The following is an 18571-nucleotide window of genomic DNA, read 5'->3' as shown; positions in this document are numbered from 1 at the left end:
GTTGCTGCCCTTTTTTGGCATTTAAATGCCAGTCTGTTGCCATTTTTTGGCATTTAAACGCCCAGAAAGGTGCCAGATTAGGCGTTTAAACACCCATTTTTATACTTTTACTGGCATTTAAACGCCAGTTTGCCTACCAGTTCTGGCGTTTAAATGCCAAACTGCTGCCCATTTTTGGCGTTTAACGCCCAGAATGGTGCCAGGCTGGGCGTTAAACGCCCATTTTGGTATCCTTACTGGCGTTTAAATGCCAGTAAGCTCGTCCTCCAGGGTGTACCATTTTTATGCTATTTTTTTTTTTTAATTTTTACAGTTGTTTTTGTGACTCCACATGATCATGATCCTAAAAAAACCATAAAATAACATAGATAAAAATAAAATTGGGTTACCTCCCAAAAAGCACTTTTTTAATGTCAATAGCTTGACAGTGAGCTCTTTTCAGAGCTTCACAGATGCTCAGAGCATGATTGTGGCCTCCCAACACCAAACTTAGAGTTTGAGTGTGGTGGCTCTGTCTGACTTTGTACTGAGAGAAGCTTTTCATGCTTCTTCTCCATGTTTACAGAAGAAGATCATTTGGCCTTAAACACATGGTAGTCCTCATTCAATTGAAGGACTAACTCTCCTCTGTCCACATCAATCACAGCCCTTGTTGTGGCCAGGAAGGGTCTTCCAAGGATGTTGGATTCATTCTCATCTTTCCCAATGTCTAGGATTATGAAGTCAGCAGGGATGTAAAGGCCTTCAACCTTCACTAAAACATCCTCTACCAGTTCATAAGCCTATTTCATGGATTTGTCTGTCATCTCTAGTGAGATTCTTGCAGCTTGTACCTCAAAGATCTCTAGTTTCTCCATTACAAAGAGTGGCATAAGGTTTATACCTGACCCTAGGTCACACAGAGCCTTTTCAAAGGTCATGGTGCCTATGGTGCAGGGTATTAAGAACTTTCCGGGATCCGGTTTTTTTTTTTAGGCAATGTCTACTGAATCTATGTATTCAGTTCATTGATGAGCAATGAAGGTTCATCCTCCCAAGTCTCATTATCAAATAACTTGGCATTCAGCTTCATGATTGCTCCAAGATACTTAGCAACTTGCTCTTCAGTAATATCTTCATCCTCTTCAGAGGATGAATACTCATTAGAGCTCATGAATGGTAGAAGTAAGTTGAATGGAATCTCTATGGTCTCTTTATGAGCCTCAGATTTCTTTGGTTCCTCATTAGGAAACTCCTTAGTGGCTAGTGGACATCCAGCAGGGTCTTCCTTATTGGGATTCACGTCCTCCTCATCCTCTGTGCTTTTGGCCACTTTGGTTATATTGATGGCCTTGCACTCTCTCTTTGGATTCTCTTCTGTATTGCTTGGGAGAGTACTAGGAAGAGTTTCAGTAACTCTTTTACTCAGCTGACCCACTTGTGCCTTCAGATTTCTGATAGAGGACCGTGCCTCATTCATGAAATTGAGAGTGGTCTTGGATAGATCAGAGACTATGGTTGCTAAGCTAGAGAGACTCTGCTCAGAATTCTCTATTTGTTGCTGAGAAGATGATGGAAAAGGTTTGCTATTGCTAAACCTATTTCTCCCACCATTATTATTGTTGAAACCTTGTTGAGGGTTCTGTTGATCCTTCCATGAGAAATTTGGATGATTCCTCCATGAAGGATTATAGGTGTTTCCATAGGGTTCTCCCATGTAATTCACCTCTTCCATTGCAGGATTCTCAGGGTCATAAGCTTCTCCTTCAGAGGAGGCTTCTTTAACACTACCGGATGCAGCTTGCAATCCAATCAGATTCTGAGAAATCATATTGACTCGCTTAGTCAATATTTTGTTCTGAGCCAATATGGCATTCAGAGTATCAATCTCAAGAACTCCTTTCTTCTGAGTCACCTCATTATTCACATGATTCCTTTCAAAAGTGTACATAAACTGGTTATTTGCAACCATCTCAATGAGTTTCTAGGCTTCTGTAGGTGTTTTCAGATGAAGGGATCCACTAGCAGAAAGATCCAATAACATCTTTGACAATTCAGACAGACCATCATAAAATATATATATGATGCTCTATTCTGGAAACATGTCAGAAGGACACCTTTTGGTTAATTGCTTGTATCTTTCCCAAGCTTCATAGAGGGATTCACCTTCCTTTTGTCTGAAGGTTTAGACGTCCACTCTGAGCTTACTCATCTTTTGAGATGGAAAGAATTTGGTCAAGAAAGCATTGACCATCTTGTCTCAAGAGTTCAGGCTTTCTCTAGGTTGTGAGTCCAACCATGTCCTAGCTCTGTCTCTTATAGCAAAGGGAAAAAGCATAAGTCTGTAGACCTCGGAATCAATCCCATTGTTTTTAACAGTATCACAGATCTGCAAGAATTCAGATAAGAACTAATGAGGATCTTCTGATGGAAGTCTATGAAACTTGCAGTTCTGCTGCATTAGAGAAACTAATTGAGGCTTAAGCTCAAAGTTGTTTGCTCCAATGGCAGGAATTGAGATGTTTTTTCCATAGAAGTTGGAAGTTGGTGCAGCATAGTCACCAAGCATCTTCCTTGCATCTCTGGCATTGTTGTTATTTTTGGCTGCCATGTCTTCTTCTTTTTCGAAAATTTCTATCAGGTCCTCTCCAGAGATTTGTGCTTTAGCTTCTCTTAGCTTCCTCTTCAAAGTCCTTTCAGGTTCAGGATCAGCTTCAACAAGAATGTCTTTATCCCTGTTCCTGCTCATATGAAAAAGAAGAGAACAAAAAAGAAGGGGAATCCTCTATATCACAATATAGAGATTCCTTTATGTGAGTAGAAGAAGAGAAGAAGAGAAGAATTAGATAGAGAGAAAATAAAGAGAATTCAAACACAGAGAGGCAGAGAGGGTTCAAATTTTTTAAGAAGGAGAGAAGTGTTAGTAAATAAATAAATAAATAGAAAGAGATGAGAGAGAGGGAATTCGAATATTAAATAAAAGGAAAAGGAAAAATATTTTTGTTTTTATTTTAAATATTAGTTAATATTCAAAAATTAAGAAAGGAATAAAATAAAATTAGAGTTTAAAACAATTAGTTAATGAAAAAGGTTTTTGAAAAAGTTGTTAGTGGTTTTCGAAAATTAGAGAGAGAAAAGTAGTTAATTGAAAAAGGTTTGAAAATAAATTTTGAAAAGATAAGAAGTTAGAAAAAGATTTTGAAATTAAGTTTTGAAAAAGATATGATTGAAATTTATTTTGAAAAAGAAATTTAAAAAAGATTTGATTTTGAAAATTGAAGTTGATGACTTGACTAACAAGAAACTAAAAGATATGATTCTAGAATTTAAAGATTGAACATTTCTTAACAAGAAAGTAACAAACTTGAAATTTTTGAATCAAAACATTAATTGTTAGTAAAGTAATCGAAAATATGAAATGAAAATAAGAAAAAGATTTTGAAAATCAATTTAAAATTTTTGAAAATATTAAGAAGAAAAAATGAAAAAGATTTTATTTTTGAAAAAGATTTAAAAAGATAGAATTTTTAAATTGAAATTTGACTTGACTAACAAGAAACAACTAAGTTTTAAAAATCTTTGACTAAGTCAACCCAAAATTTCGAATTTTATGAGTGAAATAAGGAAAAGATATTTTTTTATTTTTTAAATTTTAATGAGAAAAGAGAAAAATAACAAATTGACTTAACACATGAAAAATTAAGATCAACACAAAGAAAACATGCAAGAACACATTGAATGTCAAGATGAACACCAAGAACACTTTGAAGATCATGATGAACATCAATAACTTATTTTTGAAAAATTTTTAAGAAAGGAAACACATGCAAGACACCAAACTTAGAAATTTTTAATGCTTAGACACTCATAAATTAAAAATGCATATGAAAAATAAGAAAAGACTCAAAACAAGAAAATCACAAGATCAAACAAAGACAATCATCAAGAACAACTTAAAGATCAAGAAGAACATATGCATGAGTTTTCGAAAAATGCAAGAAAAATAAAAAGATACAATTGACACCAAACTTAAAATTTGACTCTAGACTCAAGCAAGAAACAAAAATTCTTTTTTTGTTTTATGGTTTTATGATTTTTTTTTTTGAAAATAAAACAAGAAGAAAATTACCTAATCTACAACAAGATGAACCGTCAGTTGTCTAAACTCGAACAATCTCCGGCAACGACGTCAAAAACTTGGTACACGAAATTGTGATACATAACTCCGATACAACTAACCAACAAGTGCACTGGGTCGTCCAAGTAATACCTTACGTGAGTAAGGGTCGATCCCACGGAGATTGTCGGCTTGAAGCAAGCTAAGGTCATCTTGTAAATCTCAGTCAGGCGGATTCAAATGGTTATGAGGTTTTGATAATTAAAAGATAAATAAAACAGAAAATAAGATAGGGATACTTATGTAATTCATTGGTGGGAATTTCAGATAAGCATATGGAGATGCTTTGTTGCTCCTGAACTTCTGCTTTCCTATAGCCTTCATCCAATCATTCATACTCCTTTCCATGGCAAGCTGTATGTTGGGGGATCACCATTGTCAATGGCTACCGTCCATCCTCTCAGTGATAATGGTCCGGCTACAGGTTACGTAGGGCTAATCATCTGTCAGTTATCACTTGTGTTGGAATAAGATCCAATGATCCTTTGTGCACTATCACTACACCCAATGGTCATGAGTTTGAAGCTTGTCACAGTCATCCCATCCCAGATCCTACTCAGAATACCACAGACAAGGTTTAGACTTTCCAGATCTCAAGAATGTTGTCAATTGGTTCTAGCTTATACCACGAAGACTCAGATTTCACAGAATTGAAAGGCTTTGTTTTCAGGAGAGACAATCATGCATCGTGAACCAGGAACCCAAGAAATACACACTCAAGCTCTCGCAGATAGAACAGAAGTGGTTGTCATGCACGCGTTTAAAAGGGAGGATGATTATGAGTGTCACGGATCATCACATCCATCAGGTTGAAGTACGAGTGAATATCTTAGAATAAGAATAAGCGTGAATTGAATAGAAAAACAATAGTACTTTGCATTGATTCATGAGGAACAGCAGAGCTCCATACCTTAATCTATGAGGTGTAAAAACTTCACCGTTGAAAATACAAAAGTGATGAAGGTCCAGACATGGCCGAATGGCCAGCCCCCAGAACGTGATCAATAGATCAAAAGTGATCCAAATATAGTCTCAAAATGATCTAAAGATGTGAATACAATAGTAAAAAGTCCTATTTATACTAAACTAGTTACTAGGGTTTACAGAAATTAGTAGATAGTGCAGAAATCCACTTCCGGGGCCCACTTGGTGTGTGCTTGGGATGAGCATTGAAGCTTTCACGTGCATAGGCTATTTTTGGAGTTAAACGCCAGCTTTGGTGCCAGTTTGGGCGTTTTACTCCAGCTTTGGTGCCAGTTCTGGCGTTTTACGCCAGAAAAGGGTCTCTGACCGGAGTTTTGACGCCAGTTTGGGCCATCAAATCTCAGGCAAAGTATGGAGTATTAAACATTGCTGGAAAGCCCAAGATGTTTAATTTCCAACTCAATTAAGATCACACCGATTGGGCTTCTGTAGCTCTAAAAAATCCATTTTGCGTACAGGAGGGTCAGAATCCAACAGCATCTGCAGTCCTTTTTCAGCCTCTAAATCAGATTTTTGCTCAGATCCCTCAATTTTAGCCAGAAAATACCTGAAATCACAGAACAAAAACTCATAGTAAAGTCCAGAAATGTGAATTTTGCATAAAAACTAATAAAAATATAATAAAAACTAACTAAAACATACTAAAAACTATGTAAAAACAATGTCAAAAAGCGTATAAATTATCCGCTCATCAGTCGCCGTCCATAGAGGTTCGAGAACAGAGGGAAGACGCCCCGTTCTGCTTAGAGCCGACGTGGGAAGGGTCGTCACCGTTAAGCCCAGCGACCATCGCTACCGTTCGTGCCTTCGTTTTGCGCTGCCAGATCTGTCGCCGTCATCGGGAGAGAAACAAAACGTGTATGGAGAGGGAAGGGGTCGCAGGGAGGTTATGCCATCATTGGAACTCCGTTGCTGCTGCTGCCATGGCCGCCGCGCCTCTGCCGCCAAGAAACGTCATTGTTGCCGCCGAGATCCACTGCTGGTAATGGGTTTTGAGTTTGGTTTTCATTCATTTTGAGTTTTTGGGAGCTTTACCGTCACTGCATGGTTGTTACAGTCACCATCACCGGGGTTTTGCTCACCACTATTGCTTGAGGTGGCTGCCAGGGCTACCGCCAAACCGGTTCAGTGACCGTCGCTGTTTTATTTTCTTATTTTTGGCATTGTTTTTAGAATATTTTTAGTATGATCTAGTTAGTTTTTAGTATATTTTTATTAGTTTTTAGTTAAAATTCACTTTTCTTGACTTTACTATGAGTTTGTGTGTTTTTCTGTGATTTCAGGTATTTTCTGGCTGAAATTGAGGGACTTGAGCAAAAATCTGATTCAGAGACTAAAAAGGACTGCAGATGCTGTTGGATTCTGACCTCCCTGCACTCGAAGCGGATTTTCTGGAGCTACAGAAGCCCAATTGGCGCGCTCTCAACGGCGTTGGAAAGTAGACATCCTGGGCTTTCCAGCAATATATGATAGTCTATACTTTGCCCAAGATTTGATGGCCCAAACCGGCGTTCAAAGTAACCCTCAGAATTCCCAGCGTTAAACGCCGGAACTGGCACCAAAATGGGAGTTAAACACCCAAACTGGCACTAAAGCTGGCGTTTAACTCCAAGAAGAGTCTCTACACGAAAATGCTTCATTGCTCAGCCCAAGCACACACCAAGTGGGCCCGGAAGTGGATTTTTATGTCATTTACTCATCTCTGTAAACCTTAGGCTACTAGTTTTCTATAAGTAGGACATTTTACTATTGTATTTTCATCTTCGGACGTCTAGTTCTTAGATCATATCGGGGTAGTTATCCTTGTTCTGATGCTATCTTAGATCATTGGGAGGCTGGCCATTCGGCCTTGCCTAGACCTTGTTCTTATGTATTTTCAACGGTGGAGTTTCTACACACCATAGATTAAGGTGTGGAGCTCTGCTGTACCTCGAGTATCAATGCAATTACTATTGTTCTTCTATTCAATTCCGCTTGTTCTTGTTCTAAGATATCACTTGTTCTTCAACTTGATGAATGTGATGATCCGTGACACTCATCATCATTCTCACCTATGAACGTGTGACTGACAACCACCTCCGTTCTACCTTTGATTGGGTGACTATCTCTTGGATTCTTTAACTGGAATCTTCGTGGTATAGGCTAGAACTGATGGCGGCATTCAAGAGAATCCGGAAGGTCTAACCTTGTCTGTGGTATTCTGAGTAGGATTCAATGATTGAATGACTGTGACGTGCTTCAAACTCCTCAGGGCCGGGCGTTAGTGACAGACGCAAAAGAATCACTGGATTCTATTCCGGCCTGATCGAGAACCGACAGATGGATAGCCGTGCCGTGACAGGGTGCGTTGAACATTTCCACTGAGAGGATGGGAGGTAGCCACTGACAACGGTGAAACCCTTGCTTAAGCTTGCCATGGAAAGGAGTAAGAAGGATTGGATGAAGACAGTAGGAAAGCAGAGAGACGGAAGGGAAGGCATCTTCATACGCTTATCTGAAATTCCTACCAATGAATTACATAAGTATCTCTATCCTTATCTTTATGTTTTATTCGTTTATCACCATACCCATTTGAGTTTGCCTGACTAAGATTTACAAGGTGACCATAGCTTGCTTCATACCAACAATCTCTGTGGGATCGACCCTTACTCGCGTAAGGTTTATTACTTGGACGACCCAGTACACTTGCTGGTTAGTTGTGCGAAGTTGTAGTGATCACAATTTCGTCCACCAAGTTTTTGGCGCCGTTGCCGGGGATTGTTGAGTTTGGACAACTGACGGTTCATCTTGTTGCTTAGATTAGGTATTTTTTTCGGAATTCTTGAAGATGAATTCTAGAGTTTCATGATGATTTGTTGAAGTCTGGCTGGCTGTGAAGCCATGTCTAATTTCATTGGACCGAGGTTTCAACTTATCATCACAAAAGCTTGTTGATTTCTATCAATCCTGCTTTTGGAGCAGTGATCTGCTAAGGCTTGGCTGGCCATTGGCCATGTCTAGTGTTTTGGACCGAAGCTTTCCTTGAAAGCTTGGCTGGCTGTGAAGCCATGTCTAATTCCTGGACCGGAGTCTTAGACTAGCATTGCACTGATTCCTGGAATTCTCATTAAGAATTTTGATACCTTTATTTTCTTTTTCCACTTAATTTTCGAAAAAAAAAAAGCACAAAAAATTTACAAAGTCATAAAATCCAAAAATATTTCTTGTTTGAGTCTAGTGTCTCATGTTAAGTTTGGTGTCAATTTCTTGCATTCATTCATGTGTCTTAAGGATCTTCAAATAATTCTTGATGATTTCTTACTCTAATCTTTGAATTCTCTTGACTTGAGTGTTTATGAGTCTCATATGCATTCTCATTAGTGTCAGTAGTATACAAACTGCTAAGTTTGGTGTCTTGCATGCATTATTATTTGATTTTAGTTGCATTTTGATTATTCCTCATTATTAAAAATTCAAAAATATTTTTAATTTGTGTCTTTTCAAGTCAATAATACAGAGAATTGAAGATTCAGAACATACAGCAGAGGAATTGCACAGAAAAAGCTGGGCGTTCAAAACGCCCAGTGAAGAAGGACAGACTGGCGTTTAAACGCCAGCCAGGGTACCTGGTTGGGCGTTTAACGCCCAAAAGGGTAGCATTTTGGGCGTTAAACGCCAGAATGTGCACCATTCTGGGCGTTTAACGCCAGGATGGCACAAGAGGGAAGATTTTGTTTTCAATGCAAATTTTTTTTTCAAGTTTTCAAAGTTTTTCAAAATCAAATCTTTTTCAATTCATATCTTTTCAATCAAATCTTTTTCAAAATCAATTTCTCTCTATTTTTAAAAATACTTGCTATCAATCAATGATTTGATTCAACATTTCAAGTATGTTGCCTTTTCTGTTGAGAAAGGTTTAATGTTTGAATCATATCTTTTCCTGTTAGCCAAGTTTTTAATTTTTAAAATCAAATCTTTTTAAATGTTTTTCAAATCATATCTTCTCAATCACATCTTTTTTTAAACTAATCATATCTTCTTAACCACATCTTTTTCAAAATAGTTTTCAATCAAATCTTTTTGATTTCTAATTTCAAAATTTTTTTTTCAAAAATCACTTGATTTCTTTCCCACTTTTATTTTCGAAAATCAATTAGTGTCTTTCAAAATGTTTTCAAAATCTTTTACTTGATTTTCGAAAATTACTTCCCTTCTTCTCACATCCTTCTATTTATGGACTAACACTATTCCTTAATGCAAAATTCGAACTCCATCTCCTTTGATAAGTTCGAATTTTCTACTTCTGTCTTCTACTTTTCTTTTCCTCTGACACCTAAAGGAATCTCTATACTGTGACATAGAGGATTCCACATTCTCTTGATCTCTTCTCTTTCTTATGAGCAGGAGCAAGGACAAAAGCATTCTTGTTGAGGCTGATCCTGAACCTGAAAGGACCTTGAAGCGAAAATTAAGAGAAGCTAAGGCACAATTCTCTGTAGAGGACCTAACAGAAATCTTCAAAGAAGAAGAACCTATGGCAGCCGAAAACAACAACAATGCCAACAATGCAAGGAAGGTGCTGGGTGACTTTACTGCACCTACTCCCGACTTTTATGGGAGAAGCATCTCTATCCCTGCCATTGGAGCAAACAACTTTGAGCTTAAGCCTCAATTAGTTTCTCTAATGCAACAGAATTGCAAGTTCCATGGACTTCCATTGGAAGATCCTCATCAGTTTTTAGCTGAATTCTTGCAAATCTGTGACACTGTCAAGACTAATGGGGTTGACCCTGAGGTCTACAGACTTATGCTATTCCCTTTTGCTGTAAGAGACAGAGCTAGGACATGGTTGGACTCTCAACCTAAAGAAAGCCTGGACTCTTGGGAAAAGCTAATCAATGCCTTCTTGGCAAAGTTCTTTCCACCTCAAAAATTGAGTAAGCTTAGAGTGGAAGTCCAAACCTTCAGACAGAAGGAAGGAGAATCCCTCTATGAAGCTTGGGAAAGATACAAACAATTAATCAGAAAGTGTCCTTCTGATATGCTTTCTGAATGGAGCATCATAGGTATTTTCTATGATGGTCTCTCTGAACTATCCAAAATGTCTTTGGATAGCTCTGCTGGAGGCTCTCTTCATCTGAAGAAGACGCCTACAGAAGCTCAAGAGCTGATTGAAATGGTTACAAATAACCAATTCATGTACACTTCTGAAAGAAATCCTGTGAACAATGAGACTAGTCAGAAGAAAGGAGTTCTTGAGATTGACACTCTGAATGCCATATTGGCTCAGAACAAAATATTGACTCAACAAGTCAATATGATTTCTCAAAGTCTGTCTGGAATGCAAAATGCACCAAGCAGTACTAAGGAAGCTTCATCTGAGGAAGAAGCTTATGATCCTGAGAACCCTTCAATGGAAGAGGTGAATTACATGGGAGAACCCTATGGAAACACCTATAATCCTTCATGGAGAAATCATCCAAATCTCTCATGGAAGGATCAACAGAGACCTCAACAAGGTTTCAACAATAAAAATGGTGGAAGAAACAGGTTTAGCAATAGCAAGCCTTTTCCATCATCTTCTCAGCAACAGACAGAGAGTTCTAAGCAGAATACCTCTGACTTAGCAACCATGGTCTCTGATCTAATCAAAACCACTCAAAGTTTCATGACTGAAACAAGATCTTCCATTAGAAACTTGGAGGCACAAGTGGGTCAGCTGAGCAAGAAAATTTCTGAACTCCCTCCTAGTACTCTCCCAAGCAATACAGAAGAAAATCCAAAAGGAGAATGCAAGACCATCAACATGGCCGAATTTTGGGAGGAAGGAGAGGCAGTGAATGCCACTGAAGAAGACCTCAATGGACGTCCACTGGCCTCCAATGAGTTCCCAAATGAGGAACCATGGGAATCTGAGGCTCAAAATGAGACCATAGAGATTCCATTGGAATTACTTTTGCCATTCATGAGCTCTGATGAGTATTCTTCCTCTGAAGAGGATGAGTATGTCACTGAAGAGCAAGTTGCTAAATACCTTGGAGCAATCATGAAGCTAAATGACAAGTTATTTAGAAATGAGACTTGGGAGGATGAATCCCCTTTGCTCACCAAAGAACTAGATAACTTGTCTAGGCAGAAACTGCCTCAAAAGAGACAGGATCCTAGGAAGTTTTCAATACCTTGTACCATAGGCACCATGACCTTCAAGAAGGCCTTGTGTGACTTAGGGTCAAGTGTAAACCTCATGCCTCTCTCTGTAATGGAGAAGTTAGGGATCTTTGAGGTGCAAGCTGCAAAAATCTCACTAGAGATGGCAGACAATTCAAGAAAACAAGCCTACGGACTTGTAGAGGATGTTCTGGTAAAAGTTGAAGACCATTACATCCCTACTGATTTCATAGTCCTAGAGACTAGGAAGTGCATGGATGAATCCATCATCCTTGGCAGACCCTTCCTAGCCACAACAAAGGCTGTGATTGATGTTGATAGAGGAGAGTTGATCATTCAAGTGAATGAAGAATCTTTTGTGTTTGAGGCTCAAGGATATCCCTCTGTCACCATGGAGAGGAATCATGAAGAGTTTCTCTCAAAACAGAGCCAAACAGAGCCCCCACAGTCAAACTCTAAGTTTGGTGTTGGGAGGCCACAATCAAACTCTAAGTTTGGTGTTGAACCCCCACATTCAAACTCTAAGTTTGGTGTTGGGAGGTTCCAACATGGCTCTGAGCATTTCTGAGGCTCCATGAGAGTCCTCTGTCAAGCTACTGACATTAAAGAAGCGCTTGTTGGGAGGCAACCCAATGTTATATTTTATCTATTTTCTTTTGTTATTTTATATTTTTTGTAGGTTGATGATCATGAGAAGTCACAAAATCAATGAAAAAAGCAAAAACAGAATGAAAAGCAGAAAGAAAAACAGCACACCCTGGAGGAGAGCGTGCTGGCGTTTAAACGCCAGTGAGGCTAGCTGTTGGGCGTTTAACGCCCAGTCTGGCACCATTCTGGGCGTTTAACGCCAGAAAGGGGCACCAGACTGGCGTTAAACGCCAGAAAAGGGCAAGAAGCTGGCGTTAAACGCCAGAAATGGGCACCAGCCCGGCGTTTAACGCTAGAAATGGCTAAAAACGCAATTTTGCTTGCCATTTGGTGCAGGGATGACTTTTCCTTGACACCTCAAGATCTGTGGACCCCACAGGACCCCCACCTACCCCACCACTCTCTCTCCTCTTCACCCATTCACCAATCACCTCTTCCCCCAAAACCCTTCACCTATCAAATCCCATCTTTCTCTTCACAACTCACATCCATCTTTCATAAAACCCCACCTACCTCACCATTCAAATTCAAACCACTTTCCCACCCAAACCCTCCCATACATGACCGAACCCTCATCCTCCCCCCACTCCTATATAAACCCATCTTCACTCCTTCATTTTCACACAACCTAAACACCACTTCTCCCCCTTTTGGCCGAACACAAAGCCATTCCCTTCTTCCTCATTTCTTCTTCTTCTACTCTCTTCTTTCTTCTTTTGCTCGAGGACGAGCAAACCTTTTAAGTTTGGTGTGGTAAAAGCACTGCTTCTTGTTTTACCATAACCAATTATGGCATCCAAGGCCGGAGAAACCTCTAGAAAGAGGAAAGGGAAGGCAAAAGCTTCCACCTCCGAGTCATGGGAGATGGAGAGATTCATCTCAAGGGTGCATCAAGACCACTTCTATGAAGTTGTGGCCTTGAAGAAGGTGATCCCCGAGGTCCCTTTTTCACTCAAAAAGGGTGAATATCCGGAGATCTGACATGAGATCCGAAGAAGAGGTTGGGAAGTTCTTACCAACCCCATTCAACAAGTCGGAATCTTAATGGTTCAAGAGTTTTATGCCAATGCATGGATCCCAAAGAACCATGATCAAAGTGTGAACCCAGATCCAAAGAATTATCTTACAATGGTTCGGGGGAAATACTTGGATTTTAGTCCGAAAAGGGTAAGGTTGGCATTCAACTTGCCCATGATGCAAGGAGATGAACATCCTTACACTAGAAGGGTCAACTTTGATCAAAGGTTGGACCAAGTCCTCACAGTCATATGTGAAGAGGGCACCCAATGGAAGAGAGATTCAAGAGGGAAGCCGGTTCAATTGAGAAGGCATGACCTCAAACCCGTGGCTAGAGGATGGTTGGAGTTTATCCAACGCTCAATCATTCCCACTAGCAACCGGTCCGAAGTTACCATAGACCGGGCTATCATGATTCATAGCATCATGATTGGAGAAGAAATAGAAGTTCATGAGGTTATAGCCCAAGAACTTTATAAGGTGGCGGATAAGTCTTCTACCTTGGCAAGGTTAGCCTTCCCTCATCTCATTTGTCACCTCTGTTATTCGGTTGGAGTTGACATAGAGGGAAACATCCCTATTGATGAGGACAAGCCCATCACTAAGAAGAGGATGGAGCACACAAGAGACCCCACTCATCATGAGATCCCTGAGATACCTCAAGGGATGCACTTTCCTCCACAAAACTATTGGGAGCAACTAAACACCTCCCTAGGAGAATTGAGTTCCAACATGGGACAACTAAGGGTGGAGCATCAAGAACACTCCATCATCCTCCATGAGATTAGAGAAGATCAAAGAATCATGAGAGAGGAGCAACAAAGACAAGGAAGAGACATTGAGGAGCTCAAGCACTCCATAGGATCTTTAAGAGGAAGAAAGAGCCGCCATCACTAAGGTGGACCCGTTCTTTAATTTCCTTGTTCTTTATTTTCTGTTTTTCGAAATTTAGTGCTTATGTTTATCTATGTTTGTGTCTTGTGATCATTAGTGTCTTAGTGTCTATGCCTTAAAGTTATGAATGTCCTATGAATCCATCACCTTTCTTGAATGAAAAATGTTCTTAATTGAAAAAGAAAAGAATTGCATGAATTTTGAATTTTATAACAGTTTGATTATTTTGATGTGGTGGCAATACTTTTGTTCTCTGAATGTATGCTTAAACAGTGCATATGTCTTTTGAATTTGTGGTTCATGAATGTTGGCTCTTGAAAGAATGATGAAAAAGGAGACATGTTACTGAGGATCTGAAAAATCATAAAAATGATTCTTGAAGCAAGAAAAAGCAAAGAAAAAAAAAAGAGAGAAAAAAATATTCGAAAAAAAAAAGAAGAAAAAGAAAGAAAAAGAAAAGAAATAAGGTTGTGATCCAAGGCAAAGAGAGTGTGCTTAAGAACCCTGGACACCTCTAATTGGGGACTCTAGCAAAGCTGAGTCACAATCTGAAAAGGTTCACCCAATTATGTGTCTGTGGCATGTATGTATCCGGTGGTAATACTGGAAGACATAGTGCTTTGGGCCACGGCCAAGACTCAATAAATAGCTATGTTCAAGAATCATCATACTTTACTAGGAGAATCAATAACACTATCTGGATTCTAAGTTCCTAAAGAAGCTAATCATTCTGAATTTCAAAGGATAGAGTGAGATGCCAAAACTATTCAGAGGCAAAAAGCTAAAAGCCCCGCTCATCTAATTAATACTGATCTTCATAGATGTTTTTGGAATTCATTGCATATTCTCTTCTTTTTATCTTATTTGATTTTCAGTTGCTTGAGGACAAGCAACAATTTAAGTTTGGTGTTGTGATGAGCGGATAATTTGTACGCTTTTTGGCATTGTTTTTAGTATGTTTTTAGTATGATCTAGTTAGTTTTTAGTATATTTTTATTAGTTTTTAGTTAAAATTCACTTTTCTGGACTTTACTATGAGTTTGTGTATTTTTCTGTGATTTCAGGTATTTTCTAGCTGAAATTGAGGGACCTGAGCAAAAATCTGATTCAGAGACTAAAAAGGACTGCAGATGCTGTTGGATTCTGACCTCCCTGCACTCGAAGCGGATTTTCTGGAGTTACAGAATCCCAATTGGCGCGCTCTTAACGGCGTTGGAAAGTAGACATCCTGGGCTTTCCAGCAATATATGATAGTCTATACTTTGCCCAAGATTTGATGGCCCAAACCGGCGTTCAAAGTTACCCTCAGAATTCCCAGCGTTAAACGCCGGAACTGGCACCAAAATGGGAGTTAAACGCCCAAACTGGCACTAAAGCTGGCGTTTAACTCCAAGAAGAGTCTCTACACGAAAATGCTTCATTGCTCAGCCCAAGCACACACCAAGTGGGCCCGGAAGTGGATTTTTATGTCATTTACTCATCTCTGTAAACCTTAGGCTACTAGTTTTCTATAAGTAGGACCTTTTACTATTGTATTTTCATCTTCGGACGTCTAGTTCTTAGATCATATCGGGGTAGTTATCCTTGTTCTGATGCTATCTTAGATCATTGGGAGGCTGGCCATTCGGCCATGCCTAGACCTTGTTCTTATGTATTTTCAACGGTGGAGTTTCTACACACCATAGATTAAGGTGTGGAGCTCTGCTGTACCTCGAGTATCAATGCAATTACTATTGTTCTTCTATTCAATTCCGCTTGTTCTTGTTCTAAGATATCACTTGTTCTTCAACTTGATGAATGTGATGATCCGTGACACTCATCATCATTCTCACCTATGAACGTGTGACTGACAACCACCTCCGTTCTACCTTTGATTGGGTGACTATCTCTTGGATTCTTTAACTGGAATCTTCGTGGTATAGGCTAGAACTGATGGCGGCATTCAAAAGAATCCGGAAGGTCTAACCTTGTCTGTGGTATTCTGAGTAGGATTCAATGATTGAATGACTGTGACGTGCTTCAAACTCCTGAGGGCGGGGCGTTAGTGACAGACGCAAAAGAATCATTGGATTCTATTCCGGCCTGATCGAGAACCGACAGATGGATAGCCGTGCCGTGACAGGGTGCGTTGAACATTTCCACTGAGAGGATGGGAGGTAGCCACTGACAACGGTGAAACCCTTGCTTAAGCTTGCCATGGAAAGGAGTAAGAAGGATTGGATGAAGACAGTAGGAAAGCAGAGAGACGGAAGGGAAGGCATCTTCATACGCTTATCTGAAATTCCTACCAATGAATTACATAAGTATCTCTATCCTTATCTTTATGTTTTATTCGTTTATCACCATACCCATTTGAGTTTGCCTGACTAAGATTTACAAGGTGACCATAGCTTGCTTCATACCAACAATCTCTGTGGGATCGACCCTTACTCGCGTAAGGTTTATTACTTGGACGACCCAGTACACTTGCTGGTTAGTTGTGCGAAGTTGTAGTGATCACAATTTTGTCCACCACGTTGCATGTCACTTTTAAGTTGTTGTGATTACTGTGAAAGTGATCAGGGACTGAGGTATCGGTTGCAGTTGGTTTCGGACTGAGAAAAAAGAGTTCTGTTGATGCGCTTGGTTTATGATTTCGGCTTGTCGAGGTAGGGGCTTTTTATAAAAAACTAATTTATTTTAAAGTGGAATTGTTATAAATTGATATGATGAGCGAAATACTTTTTTGATGATTATGTAAGTCTTATGAATTGTCTAATTTGTCTTGGATGAATATGGTTGTTTGTTTGATTGAAATAATGTCTAATTTTGTTAAAATGGAGATTTCTTATTGGTTTGATTTGAAATGATTTTTATATTTAAAATGATTTTAAAGAAATGAGGTCGGTTGTTTCCCCTAAAGTATTGAGGCTCTGCTGAGGAATTTTATGATCAAATCCTAATTCAGAAAGAATGATTTGAGTCTTTCAGAAGAGATTTGGAAATTAGCATGGTTTTGAAATTGTTTGGAAGTTTTGAAAAGATGTTGTGGAAAATGGCTCTATTTTGAAAAGAAAAATTGACTTGAGAAAAGTGGTTCTTGGCAAGATGTGAACTGAATACGTTTGTTATTTGAAAGTAAATGGGTCAAGAATGATTATTGAAATAAGAGTTTGAGCCTGATTGATTGTGAAAACTACTGAGATTGTTGATAAGTCGCTTGCGTCTGGCAAGGACGGTGGTTAATCCCACTTACGTGTAGATGTGAGGTCGGAGGCAGAGTATCCTGCTCACATCCTTTCGGATCACAGGAGAGTGCCTGGCACTATATCCATGGGGGTTTCCGTAGCTATATTCGTGAAGGCGACATTCCCATGGGAATGTATCAGGTTGGCAGTTGAACCGACAATGTGATATCATAGCCAGTAGGACAGACATTCATCATATACATCTATGTGACATCGTTTGGGTGTGTATATTGTAATTGGTTTGCCTATGTGAATAATTATGTTTAACTGCTAATTGCTATATTTGATGTAATTACTTTGATTGTGTTTGAACAACTTTACTTGTGTTTGTGTCTGAAATTGTTTGGATTGTGGTGTTTTGGATGCTGATTGAGTTGCTTGGGTCTGAGGCCATGACTGGTATGTTTGAGGTCTAGTTCTGTATAAAGTATCTGACTGGTTCAGCATAGACTTAATGAACCTATGCTTGAAACAGGATGATCATTTATACTGCGTACGTAACTTCTTTTATGGTTATGGTCTAGTAAAGTATGAAAAATCAAAATCTTATAGCATAGACTTAATTGAACCCATGCTTGGGACATATTGGTCGTTCATACTCTCTAGGAAAACTTTAAAGATTTTACAAGAACGGAAAAAGATTTTTGATTTTGAGGAATTAACCAAGTCTTCCTTAAAAAGGATTTCTGGATTTTGAATGTGAACCCTTGTTTTTTTGGAAAGGCACATAAAACGAGCAATGATCTCTGTATTTTAAAATAGTTTTATTTTTACGTATCTTATTATAGAAATCCTGTAACCCTATAGTGAGAACCAGTGTAAAATCTGGTCAAACCGTAATTCATTAAATAATAAATTAAATAGGAGTGAATATGGTTAGAAAATTTACCAATTGAAATTTGATAATTTAAATATGATATTTAGACTCAGTGAATTTTTCTGAGTCGAAAAACATAGTTTTCTACATAAAAATGCGCACTGAAAAATTGACCGGCAGTACCAGCTGTGATCTGTTCGGTACTGTGGTTGAGAAAATTAATTAAAAGTGAATAATTTTAAGAAATAAGATTTTATAATTTTGGAATCTAGAAATATTTAAAATACGATTTAAAACTCTAATCTTAAAGGTTTTGGCCCAAAATTGGGCCAACGGGTTAAACCAAGTAAACCGTGTAACACCCTACCACACAGAGTCTTACGCTTAAGGCATAAAACAGAGGTGACAAGGTATTACGACCTCTAAATATAAAATTTAGTACGTATAGTATTGCAAAAATGTTTATAACTAGGAGCCTTGAAGAAAAAGGGAGAAAATCAAAACCGTTAAATCGAAAAGCGCAACACTTCGATCGATAACGTAAACGAACGTATAAGGAGTAAGCTAATGAGAAGAGATATACAAAAGAGTGCCAAAATACATATATCAAGGCTCGGAACTCGGTTTGCGAAGATAACCGGTTCGAGCATATAAAGTATACATACATATATAAGGAACTTC

General features: G+C 38.8%; 2 non-coding genes across 2 annotated transcripts; one reads left to right on the top strand and one right to left on the bottom strand.

Annotated features, from left to right (window-relative positions):
* Nucleotides 1-2081: 2081 nt before the first annotated feature.
* Nucleotides 2082-2185, top strand: LOC112714311 (small nucleolar RNA R71). Its single transcript, XR_003159204.1, has one exon. It is a non-coding gene; the product is annotated as a small nucleolar RNA R71 (small nucleolar RNA).
* Nucleotides 2186-10058: 7873 nt separating this feature from the next.
* On the bottom strand, nucleotides 10059-10166 carry LOC112716275 (small nucleolar RNA R71). The gene has a single exon (XR_003160245.1). It is a non-coding gene; the product is annotated as a small nucleolar RNA R71 (small nucleolar RNA).
* Between the last annotated feature and the right edge of the window lie 8405 nt (nucleotides 10167-18571).

Source organism: Arachis hypogaea, chromosome 1 (assembly GCF_003086295.3).
Source record: "Arachis hypogaea cultivar Tifrunner chromosome 1, arahy.Tifrunner.gnm2.J5K5, whole genome shotgun sequence".
NCBI classification, from domain to species: Eukaryota; Viridiplantae; Streptophyta; class Magnoliopsida; order Fabales; family Fabaceae; genus Arachis; species Arachis hypogaea.
The sequence above is the reverse complement of the archived record's forward strand: the minus strand, read 5'-3'. Positions and strand labels throughout refer to the sequence as shown.